The following is a 13,025-nucleotide window of genomic DNA, read 5'->3' as shown; positions in this document are numbered from 1 at the left end:
GTGTGAACTCGCTGGTGTCTCATCAAGTCGGATGATGTTCTGAACCTCTTTGTGCAGTGAGAGCAGCTGAACGGTCTCTCCTCAGTGTGAATGCGCTGGTGGATCATCAGTACACGAGAGCTTTTGAAACTACTCCCACAGTCAGAGCATTTAAAGGGTCTCTCATTGGTGTGAGTTACATGGTGCTGCAGCAGGTGAGATAACTGAGCGAATCCCATCCCACATTGAGAGTAGGTGAATGGCTCTCCCTGGTGTGTACTCTCTGATGTGTCTGCAGGTGGGCTAACCGAGTGAATCCATTCCCACACTCACAACAGATGAATGGCCTCTCTCCAGTGTGACTGAGTCTATGCCTTTCCAGCTCGTACTGCGCTCTGAATCCCTTTCCACAGTCCCCACATTTCCATGGTTTTTCCATGATGCGGTGTTCTTGTGTTTCTCCAAGTTTGACGATCGTGTGCACACAGAGCACTGGTACATTCTCTCCCCGCTGTAAATGATGCAAGGTGTTTTCAATCTGTGTAACCGGTTAAAGCTCTTTCCACAGTCCGTGCACTGGAACACTCTCATTTGGGTATGTGTGTGTCTTGGTGCTTTTCCAGTCACACTGATGTTTTAAATCTTTTGAAGCAGACAAGATAGAGAAACATTTCTCCTTCTAGATTCAAAGGCCAATGATATTCAGACCCCAATTAATGGAGAGACTCTTGAAGTGACAATTCATTTGAGTTTCTGTCTGCAAATTCTCCTCTTCTGATATCCTGTAAAATAAGTTTACAAAGCTATCACTATCAATTGTGAATAGAAATTCAGAACAGACCATTCTAGTTTCCATAGAACCTCCTTTTCTCTCTCAGTCCTCAAAGCTCTAAATCTCCATCCCACACACTCTCCCTCTGCTGTATCAAATATTCACCCTCCCAATTCTCCTGAAGGTGCTGATTGACAGATCCCTGCCCACTGCTTCCTATCCTGGACAGAGACCTGAAAATCTTCATGCAGCTGCCAGACAGATATACGTCTATATTACTGGACGAAAAATGTGTTACTATATAGACTTCTGTTCTCTTCAGTTGCTGCAAGTCGCCAATTGAAAAAGTGTTTTACTCACAGATGTTGGAGACGGGACGAAGTTTCAGTCTGTGTGAAACGCATTCTTTAGTCCACAAAGCCCGCGCTCTGATTGGAGGGGCAGAATCCTTCCGGTCTTGTAACTCTTCCCATTGGTTAGCACCCCAGCAGGTAGGTCAGGGGATGGGCTTTGTACTGCACATGCGCATCCTCCCCTGCCGTTGGACATGCGCACACCCAGGCCACCCGCCCGTGCGGCGGACAGAACGGTTTCCCCAGCGCGGGGGGTTGTGGGTGCACCGGCCGCCATTAATCATCCGGAGCCGTCACCAAACTCCTGGGACTGGGATGAAAAGTGGAGGAGTGGGGGCGTGGTAACTCCACCTGACACATAGTACATGTGCAAAGTCACAGGATTTGATTGGGATCTCCCCCTTAGCAAAACAGTGTGTTAACTTCAGGTGACATATTGGGGAGGGCAATAGGTGAGTGTGAAACTGAACTCGAGAATCAGCCCCTTCAGGGGAGGATAACTTGGGGGAAAGCGGGAGCCGTATAGTGGGATGAATTAGTGTTACCATGAAGAGGGAGGAGGGAGTGTGCAGGGGACAGAGACTTATCGTTTGAGAGGGACAACGATTCTGCTGATATTGCTGCTGTTCAGGACCAAACCATATTTATTCTGAAGATTGGAGCATATTGTCGCTGATGTTAGAGCCCCCTGTAACTGGGCTGGAATTTAATGTTCTGGATTTAGGTCAAATGAACCAGATTTGGATTGAACAACCTGTGTCATGTCCTTGATGTGGGATCAGTTGGGCTGCTGATTTGCTGGGTTATCAGTGTATCTTTGGGCAGCACGGTAGCATAGTGGTTAGCACAGTTGCTTCACAGCTCCAGAGTCCCAGGTTCGATTCCCGGCTGGGTCACTGTCTGTGCGGAGTCTGCATGTTCTCCCCGTGTGTGCGTGGGGTTCCACCGGGTGCTCCGGTTTCCTCCCACAGTCCAAAGATATGCAGGTTAGGTGGATTGGCCAAGCTAAATTGCCCTTAGTGTCCAAAAATGTTAAGTGGGGGTTGCTGGGTTGCGGGGAAATGGTAGCTACATGGGCTTGAGTGGGTTGCTCTTGTAAGGGCCGGTGCAGACTCGATGGGCCGAATGGCCTCCTTCTGCACTGTAAATTCTATGATGCGTTTTTTGTGATCTCTCCTCAGTTATTCAGGGTCTCTCAAATGAAATTATTTTGCAATAAAATAGTTCACTTTCAGCATTGCAGCCAAACAAATCCTTGGTGTGAAATCAACAAATCCGGTCTATAACAATCCACTGATTGAAATTACATAAGAATGGACATGGAAGAAACATGCCATTCGGCCCACCTGGTTTATGATGCTTTTGAAGCTCCTCACATCCTCCTCCCAGTCCTCTTCAACCTCACTGTCAGTCAGGGCTCAGTGGGTAACACTCTTGCCTCTGAATTGAAAGGTCTGGGCTCATGTCCTCATTCAGGACTGGAGAACAAAATGCACGGCAGCTCTCTTGTGCAGTGCTGAGGGAGTGCTGCTCTGTTGGAGGTGCCATTTTTAATGAGGGACAGTATTCTCCGGTTCCCCATCCATGTGCTTCTCGATGGCTCCCCATTTGCTGGCAGTGCGATCTCATACTCCCGCTGCTTGTCAATGGGATTTCCCATTGAAGTCATCACAGGCCCTGGGAAAGCTATGGGCAGGGGTGGGTTGCTAGTGGGAAAAGTGAATTGCAGTGGTGGCAGAATTCCAACTGAGGTGTGATACAGGAATCCCATTTGTTGCGTCAGTGAATACAAAATATTCCATGTCTTCATCTGGTCATCGTCACATTGCTGTTTGTGGTATTTTGTAAATTGTCAACAGGTTGTAGGGAGTCTCCAAAAAGGCACAGACATGTTAAGTGAGTGGGTAAAAAGTTGCAAATGGAGTGTAATGTGGGACAATATGAACATGGTTACTTTCGCAGGAGGAATAGAGAAGCGGTATCCTATTTAAATGAAGAGATTGCAATACTCAGTGTTACAGAGGGATCTCTTAATTTTAACGTGCAGGTTCAGTCTGCAGTTAGGAAGGCAAATGCAATGTTGGCATCCATGTCGAGAGGGCCAGAATTCAAAATTGGGGATGTACTTCTAGAACTATATATGGCTCTGGTCAGACCCCATTTGGAATATTGTGAGCAGTTTTGGGCTCCGTACCTAAGGAAGGATGTGCTGGCTTTGGAGGGGGTCCAGAAGAGGTTCAAAGGAATAAGTCATGGAATGAAGCGTTTGTTATACGAGGAGTGGTTGAGGACTCTGGGTCTGGAGGAGCTTGTTGCCTCAACTTCTCCTGGTGCTCGGATGTGGCGGCCGTGGCAAACTACTGCTCCCCAGACCTGGAATACCTGACTGTGTAGTGCTGCCCTTACCGTCTTCCATGGGAATTCTCTTCTCCCATCATCACGGCGGTCTACATCCCACCCCAGGTGGAAGTGAAGAAGGTGCTTGATGAATTGAACACAGCAATAAATAACAATGAAACAGAATACCCAGAGGCCTGTTCATCGTTGCCGGGGGCTTCAACCAGGCCAACCTCAAGAGTGTACTGCCAAAAGTCCACCAACACATCTCCTGTCCCAACAGGGGCCCCGACATCCTTAACCATTTCTACACAAACATCAAAGGAGCCTACCGATCCATCCCCTGATCGTACTTCGGAAGATCGGACCACAAGACGGTGCTCCTTCTCCCATCATACAAGCAGAAACTTAAGCGGGATAATCCAGTTAAGAAGGTCATACAATGCTGATCCACGGCAAAGGAAGAATTCCTACGCGACTGCTTGGAATCACTGGACTGGTCCATATTCAAGATCTCAGTGGCCAACCTAAGTGAGTATGCCAGTGAGGAAATGAACAGAAAGGCATGATGGGTAGTTAGGCCAAGTTAGGAGTAAAATCTTACTACAGTAGAATAAGGAGTTAGGTTAGCGGACTTTTAAACATCTCTAGCTTAGGCTGGAAAAAATGGGTAGCAGTCTGTAATTGCCTGTAATTGGGATTTTGCAAAGCATGAAGAGGGGGATGGGCAGCCACTAGGACCATTTCTTTGTTGCAGGGGATACTGGGAAAAGGGGCCTCAGGCCAGGTTAAGGAATGTGGGGAAAGCCTATGGGAGCTTTGCATTTACCATCTTGCCTTATTTGGGCGTGGGTATGTTAAACTTGATCCTGAATCCATGTGTGTGAAACCAGATGCTGTGCTCCCTTTGTCTCACTCGCTCTGGAAGTTTCAAGAGACATGTAGCCTCCTGCCTTTTTATCAGAGTGAGTGAAGCTTGCAAGCTATTTGAAATAAAATAAATCAATACCTACAATCCGACTCAGGGTTTGACTAAGACCAGACTGAGGGCAGAAAGAACTCAATATCGTCATTTGGTGTCGGGAGTGGGATTACAAGAGCGAATTCCCGACTATTCGCAAAATCAGAATTAAACCAGCCTTGGACGGAGGGGAAATGGGCCCACGTTGTGAGTAGATTATAAAGGACCACGTCGGTTTTCCTCTGCCTCGTAGTCCGAAGAGGGTTTGGTCACTCGCCTATGGTTGGTAAAATCGCTCGACGAAATCAAAGCTCAGTCTGGCGGATTAGAAAACTTAATTTCAGTCGATGTAGGGACGACTGAGGGTTAAACGTGAATTGAGGGAATATCGGGCGATAATTCAGTTAGCAACTGAGGGAATATTGCAGTGATAGTTCAGTTCCGTGCATGCGGGTTGAAAATTAAAATTGGTTGTATTAAATTACACTTTAATTTGGTTAAGGTCTTTAACGGGTTCAGGGAATGTCACCGAGACAATTCAGTTAGGACTGCTGATGGAATGTTCTGGAGACAATTCAATTACGTAAAATCAGAATTGGCTAAGTTGGATTTTGTTCTTGGGAGATATGTCTTATGAGTGAAAAAGAGTTGGCAGATGAATGGCCACTAGGGGGAACCAGAGACTTGGAAAGTTCAGAACCCTATCGGAAAAAAAAAGAAGAGGCTTCAGGATTGTTTAAATTTACTTAACAGTTTTGAAGAAGGGAAAAGGGAAAAAACACATTGTGTTTCTGTGCAAATTCAAACTTTTATTGTCCAGTTGGTTGAGATGAATGAAAGTATAATGCTTTGAATTCCTTTTGTTTGACTGGAGATCTCGGTGGATGAATGAGTGTGTGTGTTTAATAAGAATTTGTGAACTTCCTCTGGTATTCCTAGTTTTTAAAATGTTGTGTTTTGGAAAACAAAGTTTCCCATCAATTAGGAGGTATACACGGCAGTTAAAGTGAGATTTAAAATGGGGTAAGTATTTGAAAGGTCTAGAAAATCAGTAATCATGGTTAACATTGTGGAAGTTATTTAGAACACAAGTCACGGGAAGTAAACAAAAAGCAAAATCAAAATGTATAAATTGGGATTTGTAAATGATTAGTTTGAACTCGGCATAGTCTTGGCTGCTCTTAAAAAAAGGAGAGAACAAAGGTACCTCAATTGAAATGCGAAGACCAGGCATTCGGTGTGGACTGAGTCCATGTGCTCCTTTGTTAGAGGCAGCCATGATGTACCTACATTTAAAAATGTTGTTCTGTGTGTTCCAAATTTGTAGAGATTTCAGTATCTTCTCTGTAAACTCACTACACATCAAATTTAAGATTCGGGGATTTTCATATTGCAAAGACTATGGATTTTTAACTTTATTTTAAGATTACACAGGGGTAAAGGAAGATCCCAGTAGAAAGGAGAAGGCCATTTTAGAGATGCCCAAACCCCAGACCGTAAGAGGGGTTGGGCAAGTACTGGGGACTATTCGACTACTGTAGAGCCTTGGTGTATAAGCACTCAGAACTTGAGGGGACACTGCAAGCACTGACCCCAGGGGGGTAGGCAGTCCCGAGAGCACGTAGAATGGGGACTGTAGCAGGATACCGCTTTCATGAAAAAATTAATTAAAACATGCCCTCGCGTTATATTGGGATAGTGGAGAGGGGCATTGTGGCAGTAAGGTGCTAGAAACACAGGGACCAATGAGACCAGTATTAGGAGGTAGTCGGTGGAAGTGATACGGCACAGCTCCACCGGGTCCTAGTGCCCGCTGACTTGCAAGAAAGTCACGAGCAGAAGAAATGAAGTTTAGAATGTGAACTACATTGCAGACGGAGCTTTAAGGAATAATGATATGGGACCGGAGCTTAGATTAGGAGTGTTACTTGCAGTATCAGGAAATGAGAATCTGATGGCAGGGAAAGATTAATAAAAATAGATGCAGAAATAACAAAATTAAGATATTAAAACCAATTGATAACGTAGAGGAAATAAGGAAAGCAAACCTAGCAATAGAAAGAATGACACAGGGTTAATCAGCACACAATTCCAGCACACAATCCAGGGAGACCGACACAGGCCGTAAAAGCAATATCCCTTGACCCGAGGTGCCAAATGCGAGCTGAAGATAATGATCAAAGACTTAGAACAGCAGGGAATCATTCAAGAAGTCACAAATGCATCGACGAATTGCCCATTTCAGGCAGTTAGCAAGCCTGATGGTACATTTAGAATGGTAACGAATTACAAAGGTCACACAAAAAAAGGATAAACGGTATTTAATAAATCCACGAACTACATTGGAGAAGGTGGCAGGCAAACCTTACTTAATTAGTATAGATTTAGCCAACGGATTCTGGAGTGTTCCGTTAGACCCAAACAGCAGGGAAAAGACAGCATTTACCTTTGGCACTAAACATTACGTATACTGTAAATTACCACAAGGATATGTTAATTCCCCGAACCACTTTCAGGCAATAGTAAGGGAGTTGATTAAAGATGATTTGGATTTAGTATATATTGATGATGTGTTAATTGGAGATGATGATCAGGGGGACACATGTTGAAAGAGTGACCAAAATTATTAAAACACTTAATGAAGCAGGGTTTAAGATAGGGTTAAAGAAATGCCAGATTGGCAGGAGCAAAGTCGACTATCTAGGGTAGTCAATGTCAAGGGCAGGTGGGGAAACCAGTGTTGGGATGAGAGAGAAAGCTGCTCGAATTGCAGTGCCCATTTCGTATATATGGGGCAGCACGGTAGCATTGTGGGTAGCATAATTGCTTCACAGCTCCAGGGTCCCAGGTTCGATTCCGGCTTGGGTCACTGTCTGTGCGGAGTCTGCACATCCTCCCCGTGTGTGCGTGGGTTTCCTCCGGGTGCTCCGGTTTCCTCCCACAGTCCAAAGATGTGCAGGTTAGGTGGATTGGCCATAATAAATTGCCCTTAGTGTCCAAAATTGCCCTTAGTGTTGGGTGGGGTTACTGGGTTATGGGGATAGGGTGGAGGTGTTGACATTGGATAGGGTGCTTTTTCCAAGAGCCGGTGCAGACTCGATGGGCCGAATGGCCTCCTTCTGCACTGTATAATCTATGATTTCACGAAACGGGGGTAAGAAAATCATGGGAATTTTGGGGTATTTGAGACCAGTAGTGGAAGACTTTGGTCTTTATGCTAGACCCATTTATGAAACTTTAAAGGGGGATTTTAGGTGGACCAGTGAAGAACAAAGAAAATTACAGCACAGGAACAGGCCCTTTGGCCCTCCCAGCCTGCGCCGATCCAGATCCTTTATCTAAACCTGTCACCTATTTTCCAAGGATCTACTTCCCTCTGTTCCCCGCTGTTTATATATCTGTCTCGATGCATCTTAAATTATACTATCGTGCCCGCCTCTACCATCTCCGCTGGCAAAGTGTTCCAGGCACCCACCACCCTCTGCGTAAAAACTTTCCACGCACATCTCCCTTAAACTTTCCCCCTCTCACCTTGAAATCGTGACCCCTTGTAATTGACAACCCCACTCGTGGAAAAAGTTTGTTGCTATCCACCCTGTCCATATCCGGCTTGGGTCACTGTCTGTGCGGAGTCTGCACATCCTCCCAGTGTGTGCGTGGGTTTCCTCCGGGTGCTCCGGTTTCCTCCCACAGTCCAAAGATGTGCAGGTTAGGTGGATTGGCCATGATAAATTGCCCTTAGTGTCCAAAATTGCCCTTAGTGTTGGGTGGGGTTACTGGGTTATGGGGATAGGGTGGAGGTGTTAACCTTGGGTAGGGTGCTCTTTCCAAGAGCCGGTGCAGACCCGATGGGCCGAATGGCCTCCTTCTGCACTGTAAATTCTATGATCTATGATCTATGATCTCTTGAGATTTGTCCTACTTTCCCGATATTGCTCCAAAGCTTCATCAGTTTTAAGTCGCCTAGATCTTATGTATGCTTCCTTTTTCATCTTAGCTCGTCTCACAATTCCACCCGTCATCCATGGTTCCCTAATCTTGCCATTTCTATCCCTGATTTTCTCAGGGGCACTCTAATCAACCTTTTCTTAAAAGACTCCCACATTTCAAATGTGGATTTACCCTTAAATAGCTGCTCCCAATCCACATTCCCTAGCTTCTGCCGAAGAGGAGGTTGGACCAGTTAAAAACAGCTGTAGCAATATCCGGGCCATTAGAAGAGGACAATTTGAGCTTTAAATTTGATCTGTACGCAAATGGATATGGTATGGTGCTTGTTAATCATAATACTCAGACACCTATCAAACATTGACAGGAAATTGGTCAAGGGCTGAACAAAGGTTTTCGGACATTGCAAAATGTCTGGCAGCCACAACAAAAAGGACAGCAGAGACTGAAACTTTATCAGCCGGAAAGAACATTTATGTCACAAATGAACTTTTAAAATTGACAGAGTTGACCAAGAGACAGGGTTGCCAGCAAGGCGCGAATACAGCTCAATGGGAAAGATGGGAAACCATTCTTTTAAACCCTGCCTTAATGTTTATTCATAACATTAAAAAGGGACAGAAACTTGATAAATCAGTTAGCAGAACAGAGTTGGTAAATGCTTGGGTGATATATACGGATGGTAGTAAAGTTAAGGAGGACGAGGGACAAGCCAGGGGGCATCCATTTTTTAAAAAATTCAGAAAAGAAAATGGTGGAGAAACAGGGTGTGGCAGAGAAAAAAACTGATTCACCGATGGAAGAATGGTCACTAGAGAATGCAGGCCCTCTTTTTCCTAGGAGCAGCAAAAGTAATTTGTACTTTTTAATCAAAGCTGATAGCAGCATGGGGGTCGTTGAATTAGAGAATCAGTGGCATCTGGAGCAAAGGAATTGTATCAGAATTAAAACATCCGACCCAATTAAATGATAAACGAGGGATTATTATAATCCATAGGCAACCTATCGGCAGCAAACGAAGGAACATAATTAGTAAGGAATTGAGAATATGGGATGATAGATCAAGGGCTGTTATTAATGGACCCCAGTTAAAATGATTCACCGTGAACATAATGAAACATCGTGTCAAGGATTTTGCACGTTCTGTAGCCCAGTAGTTTGGACAGGGAGTAATCATATGAAACCTAGGAGAATGGCAGATATAGCATTCAGGTGAGTTGATATTGCATTTAGAACGACAGAAATGGGGAGAAATGGGGAAATGCTTCGGCTCCCAGGGAAATTTGGGGAATTCAGTTGTCATGATTGTTTTGTGAAACATCAGGCAACACTGATGATCGAAGTTTGTGACCACATGATAGCTTTTGACCATGGGGTGGTGTGATAATGATGAATTGTAATTACTGCAGAGAAAACCAAGCTGACGACGGAGTGATTGGGAAAGGATGTGCAGGATTGTGAATAAGTGATAAACTTGTGCTACCAATTAGTGAGGGAGTACGTAGTTTAAGAGATGTTGGGATGACCCGGGGACGTAAAATTAGCCTGACAGTGTTTAAAGACTGTATCACTGCAATGATGCCGTGCCACAGGATATATCATATCCCCAAACCGCTCGGACAAGGGAAAAGGAACGTTTGGTTGTGAGTGGCACGGGATAACTGCACTTACTAGTATAATGTAATCAGTGGAGCGGGATGCCAGGGAATTGAAACCTGTTAGCAGCATCGATAGGACAGATGATAAAGTGAAAATGTCATGATTGGAAATTTCTTTCATAAAAATCTGGTCGTAATCAAAATTAAAGGAATTAAAGTACATGCAGTAGCAATATCCGACATGTATCAGGGAAAGTTTCGACCCGCTTGGATCACTGAGTTAGTAAAAGAGGAGTTTGAGATTCTTCGAGTCTCACTCAGGGGTGCAACGATAGGAGAAGGAGGCTTAACAGGCCTTAATCGTATGATGTACGTCAAGGATGAAAAGGGAATTAAATAGAAATCTGGAAGTCCTGGAGAGGGCACTTCTGGAACATCCAAACAAGAATAGAAAGATACAAATTAAGAAATAGGGCCCTCTCCGCCTTTGACCTGTTCATTTGGTTTTCAGATGAAGCAAAAATAACACAGACGAAGAACGAGAACTACACTCCAGAGAAGAATGTTTTAGACAGTATGGGGGTGAAAACTAATGATACAATTGGCTACATATTTGAGGCAATTAAATGTCAAAGCTCAGAAGGAAAATCTTACAGGTTAGAAACAAATCAAAATATCAAATTATTCCTCAATAGTGAAACCTCCGATCAGACATCTTGAACTGCACGTTAGCTGATGGATGATCTGTGGTCTCCACAGGGTATGTACTACGCGGTGGAGTTATTCAGGGTCTTGGCAGATGGCAGCGACTGACGAGGAACCCCTGCATTTTAAATGACAATAGTTTAGGAATTTTGGCAGCTTGATGCCACGGCGGGAAATTTGTATCCAATGCAGCAAACAATATTGCATTGAAGAGTGTAATAGTTATTACGGACAAAATGTCCTGTAAGTTGTTAGGGACTGTTATGTATGGATTCAATTGGGTTGTAACACCAAAGGTTGACTGTATTGAATGTGCAAGTGGTGTTATTGCAAAGTAGAAAAACAAACAAACAAATAATGGCAAGTATACACTCCCTGCTGTAAGCAAAATGATAACGGACAAAAGGGATTTGAAGAAAACGGAGTATTGTCTCATGTAAACCGGGGCTGGCAGACTACATGGTTCAGGACAATGTTAGACGTTAGTGCGAGGAAGTCAGGAATAAAAACAGGATGGATTGCAGCTTCTGCAATTCATAAAGCGAGATAATCAGTGGATAGTACATGATATCATAAATAATACCAGTGAGGGACGAAAACCTTTTTGGTCGCTGATGGACTGAGTTGTGTGCTGTTTCTAAGGGACATGAGGAACCTTTTACGGTGCTGCTACCACAAGGTAATCAGATGCCTTGGAGGTAGTGGAACACACGGATATAGCTATTGTGTTACCTTCCTGAGTAGCGACAGCTATGGTTCACGGTGATTGGACTTGAAGCAAGAACAATACAAAGAGTCTATCGCCACTGGTCTGCGGGATGGATGAATTTACAGTTGATTTCCGTGCACAGTTTACAAATCACGACATGTACACACACACATGATAAGGATCGGGGATAGCTGCTAGTCAGTACAACTAGAAGGGGGATATAAACCCTACAGTAGGATTCAGCTCAGAGTCAGCTCTCACAGCTCATCATGGGGTTTTACCTGATGCATGGATTGATAATACTGGTTATTATAATTGTACAATCATTGGATGCCTTAATATGTGTTGTAAGATGGCTATGGCTCGGATGATGCCGATAGACTCGGCCCATCACCACTCACCAAGATGACATCCCGTTACTGCCGACCATCAAACCAGAAGGAACCCGGACGGAGAGCCAGTGGCTGTAGAAATGTGATGAGGTGTTTCTGTACGGAATGTAATGAATTGCGGGACGGTCTTTCAGACCAGACATTGATGCAGGTTATTAACCCGGGGATGTTTATAATGGACACTGGGAGTTGTATGCCTAAACAAAATCCAAATTTGGACCGAGACAGCAACAGGACTATTGTTGGTCTGGCGAATTGTTAGCACACTTTTTGACCATTAGGGGGAATACCTACCCACACATTTCTCTAGCGATAGAGACCCTCGTGGCAGAGGTGACAGAAAATATAACATGTCTGTTCTCCACCTGCACGGAACGGAGGTGCAGCGTAACCCAGACGTCAGGCCAATGCACCTGCCACAACGCCACCGGTGTCCCGTTGTCGGCGGGTAGCGGAAGGGAATGTTGGTTAGGGAGCGGCATAGTAGTTATCATAGAATGATAAAAGGAGATAATGAGGAATTGAACTAAAGAAAAGAGCATTAGACTGGGATGACCAGTTAGAATAGTGCATTGTGGACATTAATTCGGGTTGCAGGGAGTGAACAAAGAGATGGGCAAAGCATGGCGAGAGGGGGAGGGGTGGCTATTGTGACTGGTTCTTTGCACAAAGGATGCTGGGAGGCAGAGGAAGGAAAGGAATGTGTAATGAGCCTATCAGAATCAGTGACAGTTAGATTATATGACCAGGTCAAGGAAAGGGCCTATCGGAATCTTGTATTCGTGTATGTGGAACTTGATACTGCATGAGTGTAAACTAAAGACCACATGTGTTGCCTCCCTTTGTCTCACTCGCTCTGGGAATTTCAAGGGACATGGGTCTCCTGCTTCATCAGAGGGAGTGGAAGCTTGCAAGCTATTTGAAATAAACTAAAGGAATTTCTAAATCCGAACTCAGCTTTTGATTGAGACCAGACTGGACAGAAAGAACTCAATTTCTTCACACTGACTCCAAGCAGTCACACAGGAGCTCTTCGGTTGCCTCGGACCAGCACTGCACGACCTTCTTAACCGGATTCTCCGCTTAAGTTTCTGCTTGTATGCCGGGAGAAGGAGCGCCATCGTGTGGTCCGATTTTCTGAAGTGCAGTCAGGGGATGGATCGAGAAGCGTCCTTGATGTTTGTGTAGCAGTGGCCAAGGATGTTGCAGCCCCTGTTGGGACAGGAGATGTGTTGGTGGAATTTTGGCAGTACACTCTTGAGGTTGGCCTG

General features: G+C 44.7%; 2 protein-coding genes across 2 annotated transcripts in view; one reads left to right on the top strand and one right to left on the bottom strand.

Annotated features, from left to right (window-relative positions):
- Window positions 1–13,025, top strand: part of LOC140420588 (uncharacterized) — a 282,147-nt gene that overhangs the window by 109,043 nt on the left and 160,079 nt on the right. The window lies entirely within an intron of this gene.
- Window positions 1–13,025, bottom strand: part of LOC140420604 (uncharacterized) — a 139,412-nt gene that overhangs the window by 53,556 nt on the left and 72,831 nt on the right. The window lies entirely within an intron of this gene.

This window comes from Scyliorhinus torazame, chromosome 5 (genome assembly GCF_047496885.1).
Source record: "Scyliorhinus torazame isolate Kashiwa2021f chromosome 5, sScyTor2.1, whole genome shotgun sequence".
NCBI classification, from domain to species: Eukaryota; Metazoa; Chordata; class Chondrichthyes; order Carcharhiniformes; family Scyliorhinidae; genus Scyliorhinus; species Scyliorhinus torazame.
This window is presented reverse-complemented; position numbering and strand designations above follow the sequence as displayed.